This window comes from Ranitomeya variabilis, chromosome 1 (assembly GCF_051348905.1).
Source record: "Ranitomeya variabilis isolate aRanVar5 chromosome 1, aRanVar5.hap1, whole genome shotgun sequence".
Lineage (NCBI taxonomy): Eukaryota > Metazoa > Chordata > Amphibia > Anura > Dendrobatidae > Ranitomeya > Ranitomeya variabilis.
In genome coordinates this window covers 1,113,010,749-1,113,037,105 of record NC_135232.1, presented here as the reverse complement: position 1 = coordinate 1,113,037,105, position 26,357 = coordinate 1,113,010,749, and positions in this window count along the sequence as shown.

The following is a 26,357-nucleotide window of genomic DNA, read 5'->3' as shown; positions in this document are numbered from 1 at the left end:
ACTGAAAGCTGGGGGCTGGTATTCTGATGCTGCTAAGGGGCCATAGATATTGCCCCCCCAGCCTAAAAATAGCAGCCTGCAGATGTCCAGAAATTGCACATCTAGAAATGGTGTATATTTGCACGGCTGATGTTAACTTTGTATTGTCCGGTGACATCAAGCCCAAAGGTAAGTAATGGAGAGGTGTCTATAAGACACCCCCTTTACTAACCCCATAGTGATATTGTATAAAAAACACATACCCAGAATATAGTCCTTTATTTGAAAGAATGACAAAGACTCCTTTATTGACTCTAAATTAAACCATACTCACGTCATCACCCAGTCCACTGAAGACAATCTCCCCTGCAAATGAATTAAAATAATAAACGAGAATATTCTTCACCTGTCCAAAGTGAAGAGATAATCCATAATGTCCCACGACGATCCTGATGACTTTTAGAGCAGTTACTAATGTGACTGTTCTACCCGGCAGATGGTGGCACACTGACAGGAGCATGTAATCACTCCTGCAGTGTGTAGCACTGAACTGCGGTGAGAACGTACACCAGAGTTTATCAGCTGATGAGCCCTGGTGATCTCCCTTACTGTACCTCTGCTGCGTGAGCGCTTTCCTGCGGCCATATATGTTCTCTCATCCTGGCTCCATAAGTTTCCCTCCTGAACTCCCACATGTCTCCATACAGCCCCCCACATGTTCTTCAATGTTGCCCCCCATATTTCTCCATCCTGCCCTCATATATGTCCTCTCATACTGGCCCCATATGTCTCCATCCTGCCTCCCATATGTACTACCATCCTGCCCCATCATATGTCTTCATACTCAGGGGCGGATTATCAGAGGGTCAATATGGGCGGTAGCCCAGGGCCCAGTAGTGTGGGGGGGCCCTGGGCTACCGCACAGATTGACCCTCTGATAATCCGCCCGAGTGTGACTGTGAATGCCCGCCGGCATTTATGTGCCCCGCCCCCCGGACCCGGTGGGCAGAGAGAGCGGGCCCGAATCGGGCCCCTTCTCATCTGCTCACTGGGCCCCTTCCGGCGCTGCGGCGGTTTCCTATTGACGTGCGGGTGCGTGTTAACAACAGCCGCCAGCCAGTTGGAGGCTGGCAGCTGAGGTCGGCCGCAGCGCACACGTCGCCGGTGTCTGACATCATTGTCAGTCGCCGGCGAGTGTGCGCTGCTGGAGGGAGCTCGCCGCCTGGAACGCTGGTCAGGTGAGGAGACTCTGTTTTTTTTCTGTTTTGTTTTGTTTTTTGGTAAGCTAACGGTGGACACACTGGGGGCAATGCGGGAGACACTGGGGCAGATTGCTGGACACACTGGGGCAATGCTGGAGACACTGGGGCAGATTGCTGGACACACTGGGGCAGATTGCTGGACACACTGGGGCAATGCTGGAGGACACACTGGGGCAGATTGCTGGAGACACTGGGGCAATGCTGGAGACACTGGGGCAGATTGCTGGACACACTGGGGGCAATGCTGGAGGACACACTGGGGCAGATTGATGGAGACACTGGGGCAATGCTGGACACACTGGGGCAGATTGCTGGAGACACTGGGGCAATGCTGGAGACACTGGGGCAATCCTGGAGACACTGGGGCAATACTGGAGACACTGGGGCAGATTGCTGGACACACGGGGGAAATGCTGGAGACACTGGGGCAGATTGCTGGAGACAGTGGGACAATGCTGGAGACACTGGGGCAATGCTGGAGACACTGGGGCAGATTGCTGGAGACACTAGGGCAATGCTGGAGACATTGGGGCAGATTGCTGGACACACTGGGGCAATGCTGGAGACACTGGGGCAGATTGCTGGACACACTGGGGGCAATGCTGGAGGACACACTGGGGCAATGCTGGAGACACTGGGGCAATGCTGGAGACACTGGGGCAGATTGCTGGACACACTGGGGGCAATGCTGGAGACACTGGGGCAGATTGCTGGACACACTGGGGGCAATGCTGGAGACACTGGGGCAGATTGCTGGACACACTGGGGGCAATGCTGGAGACACTGGGGCAGATTGCTGGACACACTGGGGGCAATGCTGGAGACACTGGGGCAGATTGCTGGAGACACTAGGGCAATGCTGGAGACATTGGGGCAGATTGCTGGACACACTGGGGCAATGCTGGAGACACTGGGGCAATGCTGGAGACACTGGGGCAGATTGCTGGACACACTGGGGGCAATGCTGGAGGACACACTGGGGCAATGCTGGAGACACTGGGGCAATGCTGGAGACACTGGGGCAGATTGCTGGACACACTGGGGGCAATGCTGGAGACACTGGGGCAGATTGCTGGACACACTGGGGCAGATGATTGCTGGAGACACTGGGGCAATGCTGGAGACACTGGGGCAATGCTGGAGACACTGGGCAGATTGCTGGACACACTGGGGCAATGCTGGAGGACGCACTGGGGCAGATTGCTGGAGACACTGGGGCAATGCTGGAGACACTGGGGCAATGCTGGAGACACTGGGGCAATGCTGGAGACACTGGGGCAGATTGCTGAACACACTGGGGCAATGCTGGAGGACACACTGGGGCAGATTGCTGGAGACACTGGGGCAATGCTGGAGACACTGGGGCAATGCTGGAGACACTGGGGCAATGGTGGAGACACTGGGGCAATGCTGGAGACACTGGGGTAATGCTGGAGGACACACTGGGGCAATGCTGGAGGACACACTGGGGCAGATTGCTGGAGACACTGGGGCAATGCTGGAGACACTGGGGCAATGCTGGAGACACTGGGGCAGACTGCTGGACACACTGGGGCAATGCTGGAGGACACACTGGGGCAGACTGCTGGACACACTAGGGCAGATGATTGCTGGAGACACTGTGGCAATGCTGGAGACACTGGGGCAATGCTGGAGACACTGGAGCAATGCTGGAGACACTGGGGCAGATTGCTGGACACACTGACGGCAATGCTGGACATACTGGGGCAGATTGCTGGACACACTGGGGGTAATATGCTGGAGACACTGGGGCAGATTGCTGGACACACTGGGGGCAATGCTGGATACTCTGGGGCAATATGCTGGACATACTGGGGCAGATTGTTGAACACACTGTCTGGGGCAATGCTGGAGACACTGGGACAATGCTGGGAGACACTGGGGTAATGCTGGAGACACTGGGGCAATGCTGGACACACTGTGGGCAATGCTGGACAATTGGACATACTGGGGCAGATTGCTGGACACACTGGTGGTAATATGCTGGACATACTGGGGCAGATTGCTGGACACACTGGTGGTAATATGCTGGACACACTGGGCAGATTGCTGGACACACTGGGGGCAATGCTGGAGGACACACTGGGGCAGATTGATGGAGACACTGGGGCAATGCTGGACACACTGGGGCAGATTGCTGGAGACACTGGGGCAATGCTGGAGACACTGGGGCAATGCTGGAGACACTGGGGCAGATTGCTGGACACACTGGGGGCAATGCTGGACACACTGGGGCAGACTGCTGGACACACTAGGGCAGATGATTGCTGGAGACACTGTGGCAATGCTGGAGACACTGGGGCAATGCTGGAGACACTGGAGCAATGCTGGAGACACTGGGGCAGATTGCTGGACACACTGACGGCAATGCTGGACATACTGGGGCAGATTGCTGGACACACTGGGGGTAATATGCTGGAGACACTGGGGCAGATTGCTGGACACACTGGGGGCAATGCTGGATACTCTGGGGCAATATGCTGGACATACTGGGGCAGATTGTTGAACACACTGTCTGGGGCAATGCTGGAGACACTGGGACAATGCTGGGAGACACTGGGGTAATGCTGGAGACACTGGGGCAATGCTGGACACACTGTGGGCAATGCTGGACAATTGGACATACTGGGGCAGATTGCTGGACACACTGGTGGTAATATGCTGGACATACTGGGGCAGATTGCTGGACACACTGGTGGTAATATGCTGGACACACTGGGCAGATTGCTGGACACACTGGGGGCAATGCTGGAGGACACACTGGGGCAGATTGATGGAGACACTGGGGCAATGCTGGACACACTGGGGCAGATTGCTGGAGACACTGGGGCAATGCTGGAGACACAGGGGCAATGCTGGAGACACTGGGGCAATGCTGGAGACACTGGGGCAATGCTGGAGACACTGGGGCTGATTGCTGGACACACTGGGGCAATGCTGGAGACACTGGGGCAGATTGCTGGAGACACTGGGGCAATGCTGGAGACACTGGGGCAATGCTGGAGACACTGGGGCAGATTGCTGGAGACACTGGGGCAATGCTGGAGACATTGGGGCAGATTGCTGGACACACTGGGGCAATGCTGGAGACACTGGGGCAGATTGCTGGACACACTGGGGACAATGCTGGAGGACACACTGGGGCAATGCTGGAGACACTGGGGCAATGCTGGAGACACTGGGGCAGATTGCTGGACACACTGGGGGCAATGCTGGAGACACTGGGGCAGATTGCTGGACACACTGGGGCAATGCTGGAGGACACACTGGGGCAGATTACTGGAGACACTGGGGCAATGCTGGAGACACTGGGGCAGATTGCTGGACACACTGAGGCAGATGATTGCTGGAGACACTGGGGCAATGCTGGAGACACTGGGGCAATGCTGGAGACACTGGGGCAATGCTGGAGACACTGGGCAGATTGCTGGACACACTGAGGCAGATGATTGCTGGAGACACTCGGGCAATGCTGGAGACACTGGGGCAGATTGCTGGAGACACTGGGGCAATGCTGGAGACACTGGGGCAATGCTGGAGACACTGGGGCAATGCTGGAGACACTGGGGCAGATTGCTGGAGACACTGGGGCAATGCTGGAGACATTGGGGCAGATTGCTGGACACACTGGGGCAATGCTGGAGACACTGGGGCAGATTGCTGGACACACTGGGGGCAATGCTGGAGGACACACTGGGGCAATACTGGAGACACTGGGGCAATGCTGGAGACACTGGGGCAGATTACTGGACACACTGGGGGCAATGCTGGAGACACTGGGGCAGATTGCTGGACACACTGGGGCAATGCTGGAGGACACACTGGGGCAGATTACTGGAGACACTGGGGCAATGCTGGAGACACTGGGGCAGATTGCTGGACACACTGAGGCAGATGATTGCTGGAGACACTGGGGCAATGCTGGAGACACTGGGGCAATGCTGGAGACACTGGGGCAATGCTGGAGACACTGGGCAGATTGCTGGACACACTGAGGCAGATGATTGCTGGAGACACTCGGGCAATGCTGGAGACACTGGGGCAATGCTGGAGACACTGGGGCAATGCTGGAGACACTGGGGCAGATTGCTGGACACACTGGGGGCAATGCTGGAGGACACACTGGGGCAATGCTGGAGACACTGGGGCAATGCTGGAGACACTGGGGCAGATTGCTGGACACACTGGGGGCAATGCTGGAGACACTGGGGCAGATTGCTGGACACACTGGGGCAGATGATTGCTGGAGACACTGGGGCAATGCTGGAGACACTGGGGCAATGCTGGAGACACTGGGCAGATTGCTGGACACACTGGGGCAATGCTGGAGGACGCACTGGGGCAGATTGCTGGAGACACTGGGGCAATGCTGGAGACACTGGGGCAATGCTGGAGACACTGGGGCAATGCTGGAGACACTGGGGCAGATTGCTGAACACACTGGGGCAATGCTGGAGGACACACTGGGGCAGATTGCTGGAGACACTGGGGCAATGCTGGAGACACTGGGGCAATGCTGGAGACACTGGGGCAATGGTGTAGACACTGGGGCAATGCTGGAGACACTGGGGTAATGCTGGAGGACACACTGGGGCAGATTGCTGGAGACACTGGGGCAATGCTGGAGACACTGGGGCAATGCTGGAGACACTGGGGCAATGGTGTAGACACTGGGGCAATGCTGGAGACACTGGGGTAATGCTGGAGGACTCACTGGGGCAGATTGCTGGAGACACTGGGGCAATGCTGGAGACACTGGGGCAGATTGCTGGAGACACTGGGGCAATGCTGGAGACACTGGGGCAATGCTGGAGACACTGGGGCAATGCTGGAGACACTGGGCAGATTGCTGGACACACTGGGGCAATGCTGGAGGACGCACTGGGGCAGATTGCTGGAGACACTGGGGCAATGCTGGAGACACTGGGGCAATGCTGGAGACACTGGGGCAATGCTGGAGACACTGGGGCAGATTGCTGAACACACTGGGGCAATGCTGGAGGACACACTGGGGCAGATTGCTGGAGACACTGGGGCAATGCTGGAGACACTGGGGCAATGCTGGAGACACTGGGGCAATGGTGTAGACACTGGGGCAATGCTGGAGACACTGGGGTAATGCTGGAGGACACACTGGGGCAGATTGCTGGAGACACTGGGGCAATGCTGGAGACACTGGGGCAATGCTGGAGACACTGGGGCAATGGTGTAGACACTGGGGCAATGCTGGAGACACTGGGGTAATGCTGGAGGACTCACTGGGGCAGATTGCTGGAGACACTGGGGCAATGCTGGAGACACTGGGGCAATGCTGGAGACACTGGGGCAGACTGCTGGACAAACTGGGGCAATGCTGGAGGACACACTGGGGCAGACTGCTGGACACACTAGGGCAGATGATTGCTGGAGACACTGTGGCAATGCTGGAGACACTGGGGCAATGCTGGAGACACTGGAGCAATGCTGGAGACACTGGGGCAGATTGCTGGACACACTGACGGCAATGCTGGACATACTGGGGCAGATTGCTGGACACACTGGGGGTAATATGCTGGAGACACTGGGGCAGATTGCTGGACACACTGGGGGCAATGCTGGATACTCTGGGGCAATATGCTGGACATACTGGGGCAGATTGTTGAACACACTGTCTGGGGCAATGCTGGAGACACTGGGGCAATGCTGGGAGACACTGGGGCAATGCTGGAGACACTGGGGCAATGCTGGACACACTGTGGGCAATGCTGGACAATTGGACATACTGGGGCAGATTGCTGGACATACTGGTGGTAATATGCTGGACATACTGGGGCAGATTGCTGGACACACTGGTGGTAATATGCTGGACACACTGGGCAGATTGCTGGACACACTGGGGGCAATGCTGGAGGACACACTGGGGCAGATTGATGGAGACACTGGGGCAATGCTGGACACACTGGGGCAGATTGCTGGAGACACTGGGGCAATGCTGGAGACACAGGGGCAATGCTGGAGACACTGGGGCAATGCTGGAGACACTGGGGCAATGCTGGAGACACTGGGGCTGATTGCTGGACACACTGGGGCAATGCTGGAGACACTGGGGCAGATTGCTGGAGACACTGGGGCAATGCTGGAGACACTGGGGCAATGCTGGAGACACTGGGGCTGATTGCTGGAGACACTAGGGCAATGCTGGAGACATTGGGGCAGATTGCTGGACACACTGGGGCAATGCTGGAGACACTGGGGCAATGCTGGAGACACTGGGGCAATGCTGGAGACACTGGGCAGATTGCTGGACACACTGGGGCAATGCTGGAGGACGCACTGGGGCAGATTGCTGGAGACACTGGGGCAATGCTGGAGACACTGGGGCAATGCTGGAGACACTGGGGCAATGCTGGAGACACTGGGGCAGATTGCTGAACACACTGGGGCAATGCTGGAGGACACACTGGGGCAGATTGCTGGAGACACTGGGGCAATGCTGGAGACACTGGGGCAATGCTGGAGACACTGGGGCAATGGTGTAGACACTGGGGCAATGCTGGAGACACTGGGGTAATGCTGGAGGACACACTGGGGCAGATTGCTGGAGACACTGGGGCAATGCTGGAGACACTGGGGCAATGGTGTAGACACTGGGGCAATGGTGTAGACACTGGGGCAATGCTGGAGACACTGGGGTAATGCTGGAGGACTCACTGGGGCAGATTGCTGGAGACACTGGGGCAATGCTGGAGACACTGGGGCAATGCTGGAGACACTGGGGCAGACTGCTGGACAAACTGGGGCAATGCTGGAGGACACACTGGGGCAGACTGCTGGACACACTAGGGCAGATGATTGCTGGAGACACTGTGGCAATGCTGGAGACACTGGGGCAATGCTGGAGACACTGGAGCAATGCTGGAGACACTGGGGCAGATTGCTGGACACACTGACGGCAATGCTGGACATACTGGGGCAGATTGCTGGACACACTGGGGGTAATATGCTGGAGACACTGGGGCAGATTGCTGAACACACGGGGGGCAATGCTGGATACTCTGGGGCAATATGCTGGACATACTGGGGCAGATTGTTGAACACACTGTCTGGGGCAATGCTGGAGACACTGGGGCAATGCTGGGAGACACTGGGGCAATGCTGGAGACACTGGGGCAATGCTGGACACACTGTGGGCAATGCTGGACAATTGGACATACTGGGGCAGATTGCTGGACATACTGGTGGTAATATGCTGGACATACTGGGGCAGATTGCTGGACACACTGGTGGTAATATGCTGGACACACTGGGCAGATTGCTGGACACACTGGGGGCAATGCTGGAGGACACACTGGGGCAGATTGATGGAGACACTGGGGCAATGCTGGACACACTGGGGCAGATTGCTGGAGACACTGGGGCAATGCTGGAGACACAGGGGCAATGCTGGAGACACTGGGGCAATGCTGGAGACACTGGGGCAATGCTGGAGACACTGGGGCTGATTGCTGGACACACTGGGGCAATGCTGGAGACACTGGGGCAGATTGCTGGAGACACTGGGGCAATGCTGGAGACACTGGGGCAATGCTGGAGACACTGGGGCTGATTGCTGGAGACACTAGGGCAATGCTGGAGACATTGGGGCAGATTGCTGGACACACTGGGGCAATGCTGGAGACACTGGGGCAGATTGCTGGACACACTGGGGGCAATGCTGGAGGACACACTGGGGCAATGCTGGAGACACTGGGGCAATGCTGGAGACACTGGGGCAGATTGCTGGACACACTGGGGGCAATGCTGGAGACACTGGGGCAGATTGCTGGACACACTGGGGCAATGCTGGAGGACACACTGGGGCAGATTGCTGGAGACACTGGGGCAATGCTGGAGACACTGGGGCAGATTGCTGGACACACTGAGGCAGATGATTGCTGGAGACACTGGGGCAATGCTGGAGACACTGGGGCAATGCTGGAGACACTGGGGCAATGCTGGAGACACTGGGCAGATAGCTGGACACACTGGGGCAATGTTGGAGTACACACTGGGGCAGATTGCTGGAGACACTGGGGCAATGCTGGAGACATTGGGGCAATGCTGGAGACACTGGGGCAATGCTGGAGACACTGGGGCAGATTGCTGAACACACTGGGGCAATGCTGGAGGACACACTGGGGCAGATTGCTGGAGACACTGGGGCAATGCTGGAGACACTGGGGCAATGCTGGAGACACTGGGGCAATGTTGAAGACACTGGGGTAATGCTGGAGGACACACTGGGGCAATGCTGGAGGACACACTGGGGCAGATTGCTGGAGACACTGGGGCAATGCTGGAGACACTGGGGCAATGCTGGAGACACTGGGGCAGACTGCTGGACACGCTGGGGCAATGCTGGAGGACACACTGAGGCAATCTGCTGGACACACTAGGGCAGATGATTGCTGGAGACACTGTGGCAGTGCTGGAGACACTGGGGCAATGCTGGAGACAGTGGGGCAGATTGCTGGACACACTGACGGCAATGCTGGACATACTGGGGCAGATTGCTGGACACACTGGGGGTAATATGCTGGAGACACTGGGGCAGATTGCTGGACACACTGGGGGCAATGCTGGATACTCTGGGGCAATATGCTGGACATACTGGGGCAGATTGTTGAACACACTGTCTGGGGCAATGCTGGAGACACTGGGGCAGTGCTGGAGACACTGGGGCAGTGCTGGAGACACTGGGGCAATGCTGGAGACACTGGGGCAATGCTGGAGACACTGGGGCAATGCTGGACACACTGTGGGCAATGCTGGACAATTAGACATACTGGGGCAGATTGCTGGACACACTGGTGGTAATATGCTGGACACACTGGGGCAATGCTGGACATACTGGGGCAGATTGCTGGACACACTGGGGCAGATTGCTGGACACACTGGGGGCAATATGCTGGAGTCAGACACTGGGGCAGATTGCTGGAGACACTGCGGGCAGGACTGGAGGCATGGGCAGAATGTAGACACAGGGCATGATTGGAGACACGAGGCAGAATGAAAGACATAGGGCAGGATTGGATCATGGGGCAGGATGGATACGATGGAGACAGATGGGGCAGGATGGGGAGATCATATGGTGTAGAATGGATACTCATGAGTGCAGAATGGGAGAACATATGGCTGGAGCCAGGAATGAGACACACGGGGCCAGGGTGGGGAATATTATTACCATAGGGGCTAATTAAGGGATATCATTACTGCAGTGATTTATTTATTTTATTTTTTGAGTATACTGTTTTAAATGGGGGGGCGGTCCTGTTACTGTGCAGAGTGACACTATATCGCCTTTTTTTCTCCATGTGGTGTAATGTAGAAGTTGTGAAAAATTAAGTAATGTGTTCTGCAAGCAGAGCTCGAGATAACTGTATTATTTCCTGCAGAAACGAGTCCTGGCTGGAAGAAATGATGGCGGTCTGTGCTGGATGAAAGATGAAGGACTTCACCTAGAGACGTCACTGGTGAGTCAGTGGTACCTATACACTGACACTATACACTGTATACTATATACAGAGGTCCTGTGTACAATGTCACCAGTGATCACTGTATTACCTATACATTATATACAGAGCTCCTGTGTATAATGTCACCAGTGATCTCTGTATTACCTCTACACAGACACTGCATACTAAGTACAGATCTCCTGTGAATACTGGCAGTTATGGTGATAGTATTGTGTTTTTTGTTTTTTTGTGGTCTGGAAATGGTGTTGTGGTATTTGTCCCTTGAATGTCCTATTTGGTCACCAAGTGGTGGTAATATGTGGTCTTGACATGGTGCAGTGGTATTTGTTCCTTGTATGTGATATTATTCGATCACTGTGGTTGTAATTTGTGGTCTGGTCATGGCGCGGTGGTATTTGTTCCTTGTATGTGATATTATTGGTCAAAATATACCTAAATTGTATTGCAGATTTTAACAAATATTTAATAAGTTACAGTAGAGTAGGGCCTGGCCATTTTTCTGGAATAATCTGGTTCGGGTATAACATGACCCCCGTCACATGACCCCCGTCACATGACCCCCATCACATGAACAGCCCAGGGCCCTGGCTACCCTTAATCCACCCCTGTTCATACTGCCGCCCCATATGTCTCTATCCTGCCCCCAACATGTCTAAATCCTGCCCCCCACATGTCTCCATCCTGCCCCATTTATGTCCTCTCATACTTGCTCCATATTTCTCCATCCTGCCTCCTATATGTTCTATCAATCTTGCCCCATCATATGTCTCCATCCTGCAGCCCCATAAGTCTCCATCCTGCCCTCCACATGTCTCCATCCTGCCCCCCATATGTTCTTACATTTTGCCCCTTTTTTTTCCATCCTGCCCCATATATGCCCTCTCATCCTGCCCCCCCACATGTTCTTTAATGTTGCTCCCCCATATGTCTCCATTCTGCCCCCATATATGTCCTCTCATACTGGCCCAATATGTCTCCATCCTGCCTCCTATATGTTCTACCATCCTGACCCATCATATGTCTCCATCCTGAAGCCCCATATGTCTTCATCTCCATCCTGCCCCCATATGTTTCCATCCTGCTCCCTCATATGTCTCCATCCTGCCCCATCATCTCTGCATCCTGCCCCCTATATGTCATCATCCTGCCCTCTCATATGTCTCCACCATGCCCCCTTTATTTCTCCATCCTGCCTCCTTATATGTTTCCATCCTGTCCCGTCATGTTTCCATCCTGCCCCTTATGTCTCCATCCTGCCTTCTCATATGTCTCCATCCTGCCCTTCATACAGTGGGGGAAAAAAGGTTTTAGTCAACCACCAATGGTGCAAGTTCTCCCACTTAAAAAGATGAGAGAGGCATGTAATTGACATCATAGGTAGACCACAACTATGAGAGTCAAAATAAGAAAAGAAATCCAGAAAATCACCTTGTCTGATTTGGCAAGATTTATTTAGCAAATTATGGTGGAAAATAAATATTTGGTCATTAACAAAAGTTCATCTCAATATTATGTTATATATCCTTTGTTGGCAATGACAGAGGTCAAACGTTTTCTGTAAGTCTTCACAAGGTTGGCATAGACTGTTGGTGGTATGTTGGCCCATTCCTCCTTGCAGATTTCCTCTAGAGCAGTGATGTTTTGGGCCTGTTGCTGGGCAACACGGACTTTCAAATCCCTCCAAAGGTTTTCTATGGGGTTGAGATCTGGAGACTGGCTAGGCCACTTCAGGACCTTCATATGCTTCTTACGAAGCCACTCCTTCGTTGCCCTGGCAGTGTGCTTGGGATCATTATCATGCTGAAAGACCCATCCATGTTTCACCATCAATGCCCTTGCTGATGGAAGGAGGTTTGCAGTCAAAATCTCACAATTTATGGCCCCATTCATTCTTCCCTGTACATGGATCAGTTTTTCTGTCCCTTTGCAGAGAATCAGCCTCAAAGCATGAGGTTGCCACCCCCATGCTTCTCAGTTGGTATGGTGTTTTTTGAATGCAACTCAACATTCTGTCTCGTCCAAACACGACGAGTTTTGTTTCTACCAAACAGTTCTACTTTGATTTCATCAGACCATATGACATTCTCCCAATACTCTTCTGGCTAATCCAAATGCTCTCTAGCAAACTTCAGATGGGCCCGGACATGTACTGGCTTAAGCAGGGGGACACGTCTGGCACTGCAGGATCTGAGTCCCTGATGGCGTAGTGTGTTACTGATGATAGCCTTTGTTACGGTGGTCCCAGCATGCAGGTCATTCACTAGGTCCCCTCGTGTGGTTCTGGGATTTTTGATCATGGTCTTGTGATCATTTTGACCCACGGGGTGAGATCTTGCGTGGAGCCCCAGAACAAGGGGGATTATCAGTTGTCTTGTATGCCTTCCATTTTCCTATTATTTCTCCCACAGTTGATTTCATCACACCAAGCTGCTTTCCTATTGCAGATTCAGTCTTCCCAGCCTGGTGCAGGGCTACAATTTTGTCTCTGGTGTCCTTCAACAGCTCTTCGTCTTCACCACAGTGGAGTTTGGAGTGTGACTGTTTGAGGTTGTGGACAGGTGTCTTTTATACTTATAACAAGTTCAAACAGGAGCCATTACTACAAGTAATGAGTGGAGGACAGAGGAGCCTCTTAAAGAAGTTACAGGTCTGTGAGAGCCAGAAATCTTACATGTTTTTAGGTGACTAAATACTTATTTTCCACCATAATTTGCAAAATTAATCTTGCCAAATCAGACAAGGTGATTTTCTGTATTTGCTTTCTCACTTTGCACCTCATAGTTGTGGTCTACCTATGATGTCAATTACAGGCCTCTCTCATCTTTTTAAGTGGGAGAACTTGCACAATTGGTGGCTGACTAAATACTTTTTTCCCCACTTTATGAAGGGCAGGATGTATGTCTCCATCCTGTCCCCCATAAATCTGGACCCTCATATGTCTCCATTCTGCCACCTCATATGTCTTCATCCTGCCCCCACATGTCTCCATCCTGCCCCCACATGTCTCCATCCTGCTCCCCATATGTCTCCCCATATTCCAAATTTCAGTTAAAAAAAAAGCTGCCTGACTCTGGTTGACTGGCGGCTCCTATTGCAGTGCAGGAAGCGGTTTTGCATGAAAATACAGTAGATTACAATTGAACGAGTGTCCGAGTAAGGTTACTGCCCTGAGGATCCCTGATTCCAGAGATCAGACCCCTTATTTAACTTCATTACGTGCCATAATATTATAAGATTAAAACACCACTTTAAACTTGAGGTTCACTGGTCCCTAAGCCATGGGAAAAAGGGGGCACCTTAGATAAGTCACAAGGAAAAGTAATCAGCCATTTATGGTCTATCCTGTCAACGTGATATACTGTACCCTTGCATAGAAACTTTTTTTTTTTTTTTTACATTTTCCTATTTTTTTACTTGGGTATAAATGTTTTTGTAATCATCACTTGGTGTTTATTTTTTAGACTAAATGTAGGGGTATGTTATAACACCACGCACGCCCCACATGCTAGAAAAGTATCACTGGGATAAATAAGCAAATACTGACCCGCGCGTTAAACATTTCCAAAGAAGCAGTGATGTACTTTTTTTTTTTACATTTTGTTCCACCAAGTTTCATTCAGAAACCACAGAGAAGCCATTCACCGAGCGCTTCGTTCTATCAAAGGTTATGGTGAATGTTATGAAAGTCTACGCTAAAGCCGCAAGTCCTGATATTGCAATTTAGGTTTGTAATTTTCAATTTCATTGAAACCAGAGGGTTTCTAAAACCTACACTTTTCTTGGCAGGAAAAGAAGTTTCAAAACACGTTAGTAGATTTGCTTATAAAGAAAATAGACTATAGGGGGTACAATGGGATACATTTTTTGAGACGTAGTTGTCATAGCCTGATACTCGTACCTGACTAAAGAGGAGAAAATCTTCTGAAAATTCGACTGTAACAGATTCAAGTGAATTTGACTTCAAAATTTGATTTGCATTCCCATTTTTTTGTTATGTGAATTGGATCTGACGGACTCCATAGCATAGTAAACATATATACTGTATTTTTTTAAATTATTTTCCCCTTTCCCAGGCAACTTGGCTATCCCCCTGCGTAGCTCCTTGCCCGGTTCTCTTGTCCACTTGTAGGGGACCTAGTCCACTTGTAGGTGGGTACTCCTGTTCCCTTTCCGTTTTCACTGTGGTCTTAGGCGCCTCCGGTGCTGGCTACATCTATCAACATGATGAGGGTTCTAGACCCCTGTGAAGATGGAATAGTACCAGAGGCATCTAGACAAGGACCAAGTGCAGAGGAACAGGTGAGGCAAGTATGAGATTTTTTTTTATTTTTTATACTCTCCTTGCTCTTTAGAATATTTTTTTTAGATTTGCCCAAAGCGAATGTAATTTTTTTAAAACAATTTTGCGGAATCCTATTTTTTGGGAAATGTGCTCTGTGCCTAAGGGTTTCCAAAATATTCACATAAGAGGAAATCCGTATTACAAGTGGAAGAATTGCTTTCTAATTACTGAGAGATCTCAGCTGGGGTCACGACTTTCCATTGTTTTTTGCACCTCTCTTTCTTCATATGTTCAAGACTTTTTCCCTGTGTCATTTCTTATTATTACACATAATTTATGGACATCTATGGTGATTTCTTTGACAGTGTGGATTGGATGGGTTGTTACCGACATCTGGTGAGAATTTCTTGACAATAGCACCTTTAGAAATATATTTACTTAGAAAATTGGTGACGTGTTCAATACTTATGTCACCCTCTGTGTATATAAAAGTGTTTTGTTTTTTGTTGGCCATATTCTAATAATATATCACATTCATTTGGATCATATTTAATAGGTTGTCAGACTGGTATATATAAAAAAAGAAGAGAGACCCTCACAAAGCTCCCGATGATTAATTGGTCCATACTGGTCACCACTTCCTGGTTCTATTTTGACACACTAAAAATGGCAGGAAATGTGCGCTCAGCCAATCACAAACCACTAAACCTCAAAATATTTTAACCCTGCGATCCTTTAGAAGATAGCAAAACAGCAATGGAACGTATTGTTCTGAGTTATGTTTGGTTTTTTTTACATCCTGTTCTGCAATATTTTACCCTTTTCCCCCTAAAAATGTATAATGGCCTTGAAAAATAATCATTCATTTATAAAAAAAATAATTCTAAAATAAAGAGATTTGGTTTTGTGGTCCGATCTATCAAAATATAGAATCACGTAACTCATAGTAAAAAACCATACAGCAAAAAAAAAAGCCAAAATGACAGTGTTGCCGATTGCCCCATCTGCCCTCCAAAATGCAATAAAAATTGATCAAAATATTGTGTGTGTCTGAAAATAGCACCAATAAAAATGTCAATTCGCCGTGTAAAAAATCAAGTCCTAGTACGGATATGTTGACGGTGAAAAATAAAAAATGTGTGCCTCTTGGAAAAATTATCGGAGCAAAAAAAAAAAACCAAAAAGGCAAAACTGTCCTGCAAGGAAGAAAGAAAAAAACTGAATTAGTGTATTTTCCGAGTTGTCAGTCCAACGCCATTGATCGTTAGTGTAATTCCACCAAACATATGCTACCGTGTATATTTCACCGGTGGGACCTCCATATGGCGCCACGCTAGAATCTTCACTTGGCCCTGTGTACTAAATAAGAGATTAAACACATTTTGATCCCCATCTTCTTATCCTTGTGCTTGATCCAATCAGATTTCTTATTTTTACTTTATACTGCTATCGTTACTTTTTAAGCTTTTTTTTACTATTAGCTGTTACGGGAGAGAAAAATTTTGATGGCTGGATCTGTAAAGGCTCTGATATGACACATGTGGTTGATAAAGTTTATACATAGCGCCAGCCTGGACACCTGACGTCGGCTGCTCATCTTCAGTATCTGAGCGCCGGCTGAGGCTGTTTTGGCTTTTATCTCGCTGACAGTGACCCGCTGGCAGAACAGATGGCAGTAAATGAATACTGGCACCTACTCCGACACACAGAATGGACTGAGATTTATTTTTTTTAATATTAGTTAAGAATATTTACCTTTCAGTCATTCTTTCATGTTCAATATTAATATAAATATTTATATATATTTTTAGGATTCGACTGCAGATATTGTTGTTGATCATTGTTGTCTTGACCTTTTTTTTACCTTTGACCAAATTTTTCATTGATATTTTCCTATTACATTGTGTGTTTAGTTTAACATGAAAAAACAGTGAAATGTCCTAAATCCTTTTTAGATTGATACCATTTTGGAAAAAATTTGACATTTTGATCGTTTTTTTTATTCTTTGGCGAAGTTGCAGCAACTGAAAAAACGTAATTCTGGAGTTTCGATTTTTTTTCTTGATGATGTTAATTAATTTTAGATTTTGATAGAATGGACTTTTATGGAGTCGGCGATAACATTTATGTTTCTTTTTATAATACCTTTTTTTTTACTGGAGGGAAAAGAAGATGATTTAGATTTTCATGTTTCTTTTTATGTTTTTCAAAATGTTTGTACGCTGGTTAAAGGGATTGTCTAAACTTAACATTAAAAAGTGCTTGTAAAAACGAGCAGCTTTGCAGTTTACATTGGGAGGAGCGCGCGTTTTCGAGGCTCCTCCGATCAAAATATTGCACATGGGACCTGCTTTGCTAAAAATATAAAAATAAAAAAAACCTGTTAAGAGTTTATAGTATCACTTTTTCCCAGTTCATAAATAAATTTAAAAAATTAAAAAAATAACCATTTGTTCTAACCATGTCCATAGTAGTCCAAACTTTTTTTAAAATGCCGACAAGAAAACCAAAATCAAAACTTCAAAATTGCAGCACTTTTTCCTTCAATAACAGCCAAAAAAAAATCAAAAGATCTTTTCTATACCAAAATGGTAAAACAATCCGTCATACCGATCCGCCATGAGAAAAATAAAAAAAATTAAGGGAACAAAAAACAATTTTTTTTAATCAAAGTTCAGAATTTTTTTTTAAATAAATCTAAAAAAAAGTCATGTTCTGTATTGTCATTTTTGTACTGATCTGAAGAATCAGAAAATGAACGCCAAAAAACAGAACAAAACCCCCCTCCAAAAAATGACAGAATTGCATTTTTTCCCCATTTCTCCTCACTTTTTTCCCCCATTTTTCAGAATTATATGGTAAAATGAATTCATTCAAAGCTACAAATCATCCCACAAAAAAAAAAAAGAAAATCAAAAGGTTACTGCTTTTGGAAGAAGGGGAAAGAAACAAAAAACAGAATAACAACCTGTGATCTAGGGGTTAAAAATCCCACAGCTTTTCAAAAGGATAATAGTAACAACAATAACATTGTATATAATAATAATAACAATAATAATAATAATAATAATAATAAATAATAATAATAAGACTAATAATGCTAATTAATAATATGAATAATATAAATAATAATAAAACCACCACTAATAATAGTATAAATAATAATAATAATAATAATACAAATAGTACATTTTAACCCCTTTCTGACATTGGACACACTATCCCGTCGAGGTGGGGTGGGCCCGTATGACCACTGATGGGATAGTACGTACAGCGCGATCGGCTGCGCTCACGGGGGGAGCGGACCGCCCCCGGCACATTAACCCCCGGCACACCGCGATCAAACATGATCGCGGTGTACCGGCGGTACAGGGAAGCATCGCGCAGGGAGGGGGCTCCCTGCGTGCTTCCCTGAGACCCTCGGAGCAACGCGATGTGATCGCGTTGCTGCGAGGGTCTCTTACCTCCTCTCCCTGCAGTCCCCGGATCCAAAATGGCCGCGGGGCTGCATGCGGGTCCTGCAGGGAGTGGCCTACCAAGTGCCTGCTCAGAGCAAGCGCTTGGTAAGCCTGCAGCACTGTAAGTCAGATCGCCGATCTGACAGAGTGCTGTGCACACTGTCAGATCGGCGATCTGTGATGTCCCCCCCGGGACAAAGTAAAGATGTAAAAAAAAAAATTCCACATGTGTAAAAAAAAAATAAAAAAAAAAATTCCTAAATAAAGAAAAAAATATATATATTATTCCCATAAATACATTTCTTTATCTAAATAAAAAAAACAATAAAAGTACACATATTTAGTATCGCCGTGTCCGTAGCGACCCAACCTATAAAACTGTCCCACTAGTTAACCCCTTCAGTGAACACCGTAGGGAAAAAAAAAAAAAACGAGGCAAAAAACAACGCTTTATTATCATACGAACAAAAAGTGGAATAACAGGCAATCAAAAAGACGGATATAAATAACCATGGTCCTGCTGGAAACATCAACTTGTCCCGCAAAAAATGAGCCACCATACAGCGTCATCAAAGAAAAAAGAAAAAAGTTATAGTCCTCAGAATAAAGCGATGCCAAAATAATTATTTATTCTATAAAATAGTTTTTATCGTATAAAAGCGCCAAAATATACAAAAATTATATAAATGAGGTATCGCTGTAATTGTACTGACCCGAAGAATAAAAATGCTTTATCAATTTTACCAAACGTGGAAAGGTATAAATGCCCCCCCCCAAACGAAATTCATGAATAGCTGGTTTTTTGTCATTATGTCTCACAAAAATCGGAATAAAAAGCGATCAAAAACTGTCATGTGTCCGAAAATGTTACCAATAAAAACGTCAACTCGTCCCGCAAAAAACAAAACCCCACATGACTCTGTGGACCAAAATATGGAAAAATTATAGGTCTCAAAAAGTGGAGACGCAAAAACTTGTTTGCTATAAAAAGCGTCTTTTAGTGTGTGACAGCTGTCAATCATAAAAATCCGCTATAAAAAATCCTAAAAAAGTAAATCAAACCCCCCTTCATCACCCCCTTAGTTAGGAAAAAATAACAAAATTAAAAAAATGTATTTATTTCCATTTTCCCATTAGGGTTAGGGTTAGGGCTAGGGTTAGGGCTAGGGTTAAGGCTAGGGCTAGGGTTAGGGCTAGGGTTAGGGTTAGGGCTAGGGTTAGGTTTAGGGCTAGGATTAGGGTTAGGGTTAGGGCTAGGGTTAGGGCTAGGGTTAGGGTTGGGGCTAGGGCTAGGGTTGGGGCTAGGGATGGAGCTAAAGTTAGGGTTGGGGCTAAAGTTAGGGTTAGGGTTGGGGCTAAATTTAGGGTTAGGGTTTGGATTACATTTACGGTTGGGATTAGGGTTGGGATTAGAGTTAGGGGTGTGTCAGGGTTAGGGGTGTGGTTAGGGTTACCATTGAGATTAGGGTTAGGGGTGTGTTTGGATTAGGGTTTCAGATAGAATTGGGGAGTTTCCACTGTTTAGGCACATCAGGGGCTCTCCAAACGCGACATGGCGTCCGATCTCAATTCCAGCCAATTCTGCATTGAAAAAGTAAAACAGTGCTCCTTCTCTTCCGAGCTTTCCCGTGCGCCCAAACAGGGGTTTACTCCAACATATGGGGCCTCAGCGTACTCGGGACAAATTGGACAACAACTTTTGTGGTCCAAGTTCTCTTGTTACCCCTGGGAAAATATAAATTTGGGGGGCTAAAAATCATTTTTGTGGGAAAAAAAGGATTTTTTATTTTCAGGGCTCTGCGTTGTAAACTGTAGTGAAACACTTGGGGGTTCAAAGTTCTCACAACACATCTAGATAAGTTCCTTGGGAGGTCTAGTTTCCAATATGGGGTAACTTTTGGGGGTTTCTACTGTTTGGGTACATCAGGGGCTCTGCAAATGCAACGTGACACCTGCTGACCAATTCATCTAAGTCTGCATTGCAAATGGCGCTCCTTCCCTTCCGAGCTCTGCCATGTGCCCAAACAGTGGTTCCCCCCACATATGGGGTATCAGCATACTCAGGACAAATTGGACAACAACTTTTGGGGTCAAATTTATCCTGTTACCCTTGTGAAAATACAAAACTGGGGGCTAAAAAATCATTTTGTGAAAAAAAAAGAATTTTATTTTCACAGCTCTGCGTTATAAACTGTAGTGAAACACTTGGGGGTTCAAAGCTCTCAAAACACATCTAGATAAGTTCCTTAGGGGGTCTACTTTCCAAAATGGTGTCACTTGTGGGGAGTTTCAATGTTTAGGCACATCAGGGGCTCTCCAAACGCGACATGGTGTCCCATCTCAATTCCAGTCAATTTTGCATTGAAAAGTCAAACGGCGCGCCTTTGCTTCCGAGCTCTGCCATGCTCCCAAACAGTCGTTTACCCCCACATATCGGGTATCAGCGTACTCAGGACAAATTGCACAACAACTTTTGGGGTCCAATTTCTTCTCTTACTCTTGGGAAAATAAAAAATTGGGGGTGAAAAATCATTTTTGTGAAAAAATATGATTTTTTATTTTTACGGCTCTGCATTATAAAGTTCTGTGAAGCACTTGTTGGGTCAAAGTGCTCACCACACATCTAGATAAGTTCCTTAAGGGGTCTACTTTCCAAAATGGTGTCACTTGTGAGGGGTTTCAATGTTTAGGCACATCAGGGGCTCTCCAAACGCAATATGACGTCCCATCTCAATTCCAGTCAATTTTGCATTGAAAAGTCAAATGGCGCTCCTTCCCTTCCGAGCTCTGCCATGCGCCCAAACAGTGGTTTACCCCCCCATATGGGGTATCAGCGTACTCAGGACAAATTGTACAACAACTTTTGGGGTCCATTTTCTCCTGTTACCCTTGGTAAAATAAAACAAACTGGAGCTAAAATAAATTTTGTGTAAAAAAAAGTTAAATGTTAATTTTTATTTAAACATTCCAAAAATTCCTGTGATACACCTGAAGGGTTAATAAACTTCTTGAATGTGGTTTTGAGCACCTTGAGGGGTGCAGTTTTTAGAATGGTGTCACACTTGGGTCTTTTCTATCATATAGACCCCTCAAAATGACTTCAAATGAGATGTGGTCCCTAAAAAAAATGGTGTTGTATAAATGAGAAATTGCTGGTCAACTTTTAACCCTTATAACTCCCTAACCAAAAAAAAATTTGGTTCCTAAATTGTGTTGATGTAAAGTAGACATGTGGGAAATGTTACCTATTAAGTATTTTGTGTGACATATGTCTGTGATTTAAGGGCATAAAAATTCAAAGTTGGAAAATTGCGAAATTTTCAAAATTTTCGCCAGATTTCCATTTTTTTCACAAATAAACGCAAGTTATATCGAAGAAATTTTACCACTATCATGAAGTAAAATATGTCTGGAGAAAACAGTGTCAGAATCGCCAAGATCCGTTGAAGCGTTCCAGAGTTATAACCTCATAAAGGGACAGTGGTCAGAATTGTAGAAATTGGCCCGGTCATTAACGTGCAAACCACCCTTGTGGGTAAAGGGGTTAATAATAATAATACCATCACTAAGAATAATATAAATAATAATAATACAAATAATAATAATAATAATAATGATAATAAATAATAATAAGGCTAATAATACTAATTGATAATATAAATAATATAAATAATAATAAAACCACCACTAATAATAGTATAAATAATAATATAAATAATAATAATAATAATACAAATAATACATTTTAATAATAATACCACCACTAAGAATAATATAAATAATAATAATAATAATAATAATAGTAGTAAGTAATATGAGTATTGTTGGATTTATTTTATTTCATGCTAAAAATGCTAATTTTAGAGAAATGATAAGGAGCAGATTGCAAGCTGCATTTCCCATGTAAAATACATGACAAGTGACCCAGATGGCAGAGGTTTCAGCTTACACAGGCAATATGGCACGCATCAGATTTTCATCATAGTTAATTTATTGTATCACTACCAGTGAATATGTTGAGCCAGATGCATAAGCAAATTTCCATCCAATTTCCATAAGACTTTAGGCAGCAATGCTGCTTAATCATCTGTATGAATTGTTGGGGTCACAGATCACAAAACCCTATTACTTGCTTTATGATTTACTCAGCTGGTTATTTCCAGGCATAAATTACTGCAATACTTTGTTTTTTTACTCTTTTAATTAAAAAGATGTGAAGATGTTGAGTAGATCAATAGTCATTTTCCTTGTGTAGAGACAGAGCTGAGGACTCAAATGATGCCTGCCTGCAGCCACCACAAGGGGGAGCTAAGAACGTACTGCGCAAAACAGTATGCAATAAGATCCTGAGCTCCCTCTAGTGGTGGCAGCAGGCAGCTTGGCTTTCAGAAGTTACATATACACCATATTTGTAACTCTGTAATATGGATTTATACGTTTTATCTGCATTATTTACATTTAAATTGGTCCAAAATTCAGTACTAATAAGTTTTATATCAAATGTTTACAATTGTCTAACTTCTGTCCCATCTCTCTCTCCCTCTCTTACCATCAGGTGGCACTCACAGTGGCTTTCAAAAGTATTCACCCCCTTTGCATGCTTCGTGTTTTGTTACCTCATAACCTGGAATGTCACTGCTTTTTTTAAGGGTTTGCATCAGTTCTGTAAGAACATGCCTATAGCTGTGAATACATATGCACATGCCAATGTTTAGTTATTTGATGCCATAAATTTAATTTATGCCTACATTCTTCTCACTTCACCAACTTAGACTATTTAGTGTTGATGTCTCAAGCAAAAATCGGATTACAAAAACATTTAAACACAGGTTGTAATGTAACAAAATAGGTAAAATGCCAATGGGGTGAATACTTTTGCAAGCCACTGTACTGCGTACTGTTTATACATTGAAGTGCTATGCCAAAATCAAATTTGAGGGTCAGCACAAAATGACTGTTCAAACCAAGCATGGGTGCTCGTTGCACCTTTGGTGTGGCCAATTAGTTCAGGGCACCTTCCCAACTACATGTTGTCCATCTATCTCGACTATCTCCACTGTCTTTCGGGGAAGCGGATAACTTAGATATATGGGGAAAAAAAGCATTTGGGAAGGTGCAATGAAATTCTTGGTGACGCCGAGCTTGTTTTGACCATTCATTTTGTCTTGACATGATCCTTTTATTTCTTTCCAGACATAGGACTTAATGGAACACACTGCAGACCCTGATACAGCTGGATCCTAGTTGGCGCTGTTTGCGGGAATCCCACCTCGTAGCCTGGACCTCATTAAACTATGTTCATTGAACATAGCCTATACATCTGGAGAAGGGTCTTCACTCAAACCATTAATGTAATAATGTACTTCCCGCGATGTAACGATGGATATGAAATTCTGACAATAAATCCTATTTGACGAGATGGATGGCTGTGGGTAGAAGAAGAAGAAAGGTGAGTTTTTTGTTTGTTTCTTCCATTTTGATGGATTTTCATGGCTCAGAAAAATGGCGCCCCCTGATTCCGCGCGGAAAAGAATTGCAAAAAGTCCCCATTTTGGCAAATACAAATTTTTGTAAAATTCAAGTAGAAACCAATTCCAGTCGAATTTATTCGCTAAACTATCTATATGTATTTCAATTCTAGGTCTTCTTAAAAAGTCACAAATTATGAAGCACATGACATTTGCACAAGAATTTGCAATTTTTACTATTTTGCACTTCTCTCTTCCTCTTTCCACTTCTTAAAAGTGTAAAGAAAAGAAGATGTAGCTTGAAATGAGTGAGCCGGAATCCAATGGCCAGACAGAATTGTCGTTAGACATTATTAGTAATTACTGCACAAATAGGGCTCTATCATAGGAAAATGGGTCTGCGATCACTTCTAAACCATGCATTGCACTAAATTGTGCACCGAAATGAACATATATAAGATATGGGAACTCACGTTTAGTTATTACTGACGGGTGACAGAGTGTGGGTCTTATGGAACGGAACTGAAATGAAGTCTGATGACAACCGCTAGGGTTCATTTCACTTTTGCGCTTTCTCAAATGGTTTAACCTTTCTTAAAGAGGTGGCTGAGATGCTGCTTGCCCTTTCTTTCTAGGTTACTTCTCAACGTGTCGCTGGATAAAAATTGACTGTTTGAGCATCAGACTGACATTTCCTTCAGGTCCCCTTGCAATGACTGGTACATTATGTTCTTGTTTGAAAAAGGAGGTTCAAAAAGTGTTTCCTTTTCTCTTTAACTTTCAATTGATTGTGTCTTCCAGAGATTTACCATATATATATTAAGCAATATAGAGAAAAGTATTAGGACACTAACACATTCCCCTCTCAGGAGCTTTTTTGTTCTCCTATTCTTCATCCAAAGGTATTAATATAGAGTCAGCCCCTCTGCAGATTTAACAACTCCTGGTCTTGTGGGAGGACTTTCTACAAGATGTTGGAGGCGTCTCTGGAAGTTTTTGCCCCTTCATCCAGAAGACCATTTGTGAGGTCAGACTGTGATGTTGGGGAGAGGTCACGATCACAATATCCGTTCTAGTTCATTCCAGAGGTGTTTGATGGGATTGAGTCAGGGCTCTAAGCGACTAGTCATGTTCTTCTATTAGACGCCCTCAACCATGTCAGGACTTCCCCAGACTGTCCCCATGAAGTTGGAAGCTATAATTATCTGAAATTGAAACTATTGGGCCAACCCCAGAAAACCAAGCCCGCAGCAGTATCCCTCCTCCACCAAACTGTACAGCGGGCACAAGGCAGTCAGATGGGTAATGCTCTCCTGGCATTCACCAGTCTGAGACTCATCCATAAGATACCAGACAGAGAAGGGTGATCCGCAGACCGCCACTGCACAGAATGCGTTTCTTCCGGAGTCCAGGGGTGGTGGCTTTACATCACTCCATCCAATGCTTGGCATTGTGCTTGGTGATGTAAGTCTATATGCAGCTCCAGCTGGCAATGAAGCTCCTGGCAGGTGTGCAGTGTTTGCGCTGATGTTAAAGGGAATCTTTCACCCCAAAAATCATATATGAGCTAAGGCCACCGGCATCAGGGGCTTATCTACAGCATTCTGTAATGCTGTAGATAAGCCCCCGATGTATCCTGAAAGATAAGAAAAACAGGTTATATTATACTCACCCAGGGGCGGTCCGAGTCCGGCTGCCCCTGCAGTGCGCAGGCGTCGGGAATGGTCAGAGACACCAGCGCCTGCGCACTGCAGTACTTTGCTCTGCCCTCAACTGGGCAGACAAAGTACAACTGCGCCGGAGCCACGGCAGGAAGACAATAAGAGGACGTCATCGCATGAAGACCGGAGGCACCGGACCACGACGCCAATTGGACCAGACAGCATCAGGACCGCCCCTGGGTGAGTTATCATATAACCTGTTTTTCTTACCTTTCAGGTTCCATCGGGGGCTTATCTACAGCATTCCAGAATGCTGTAGATAAGCCCTTGATGCCGGTGGCCTTAGATCATATACAATTTTTGGGGTGACAGATTCCCTTTAATACCAGAGGAGGTCTGGACTCTGCAGTTATGGAGTCATTAGAGCATTGGTGATTTTTCCACCCTCTGCTCCTCAGCACTCGGTGACCCTGCTCTGTGAAATTACGGGGTCTCCACTTGGTGGCTGAATTGCTGCGGTTCCTTCCACTTAATAATATCTCTCACAGGTGATGGGGAAAGATTTAGGAGGAAGAAATGTCATGAGTGGACTTGTTACACTGGTGGCTCCTATCACAGGACCTCTCTGGTATAAGTGAGCTCAGCATCACCGGCCATTCTGTCACATGTTAGTAAAGGCAGACGGCATGGAGGGGATGGATCTTGTACACCAGGGGTGAGTCACTTGATGCT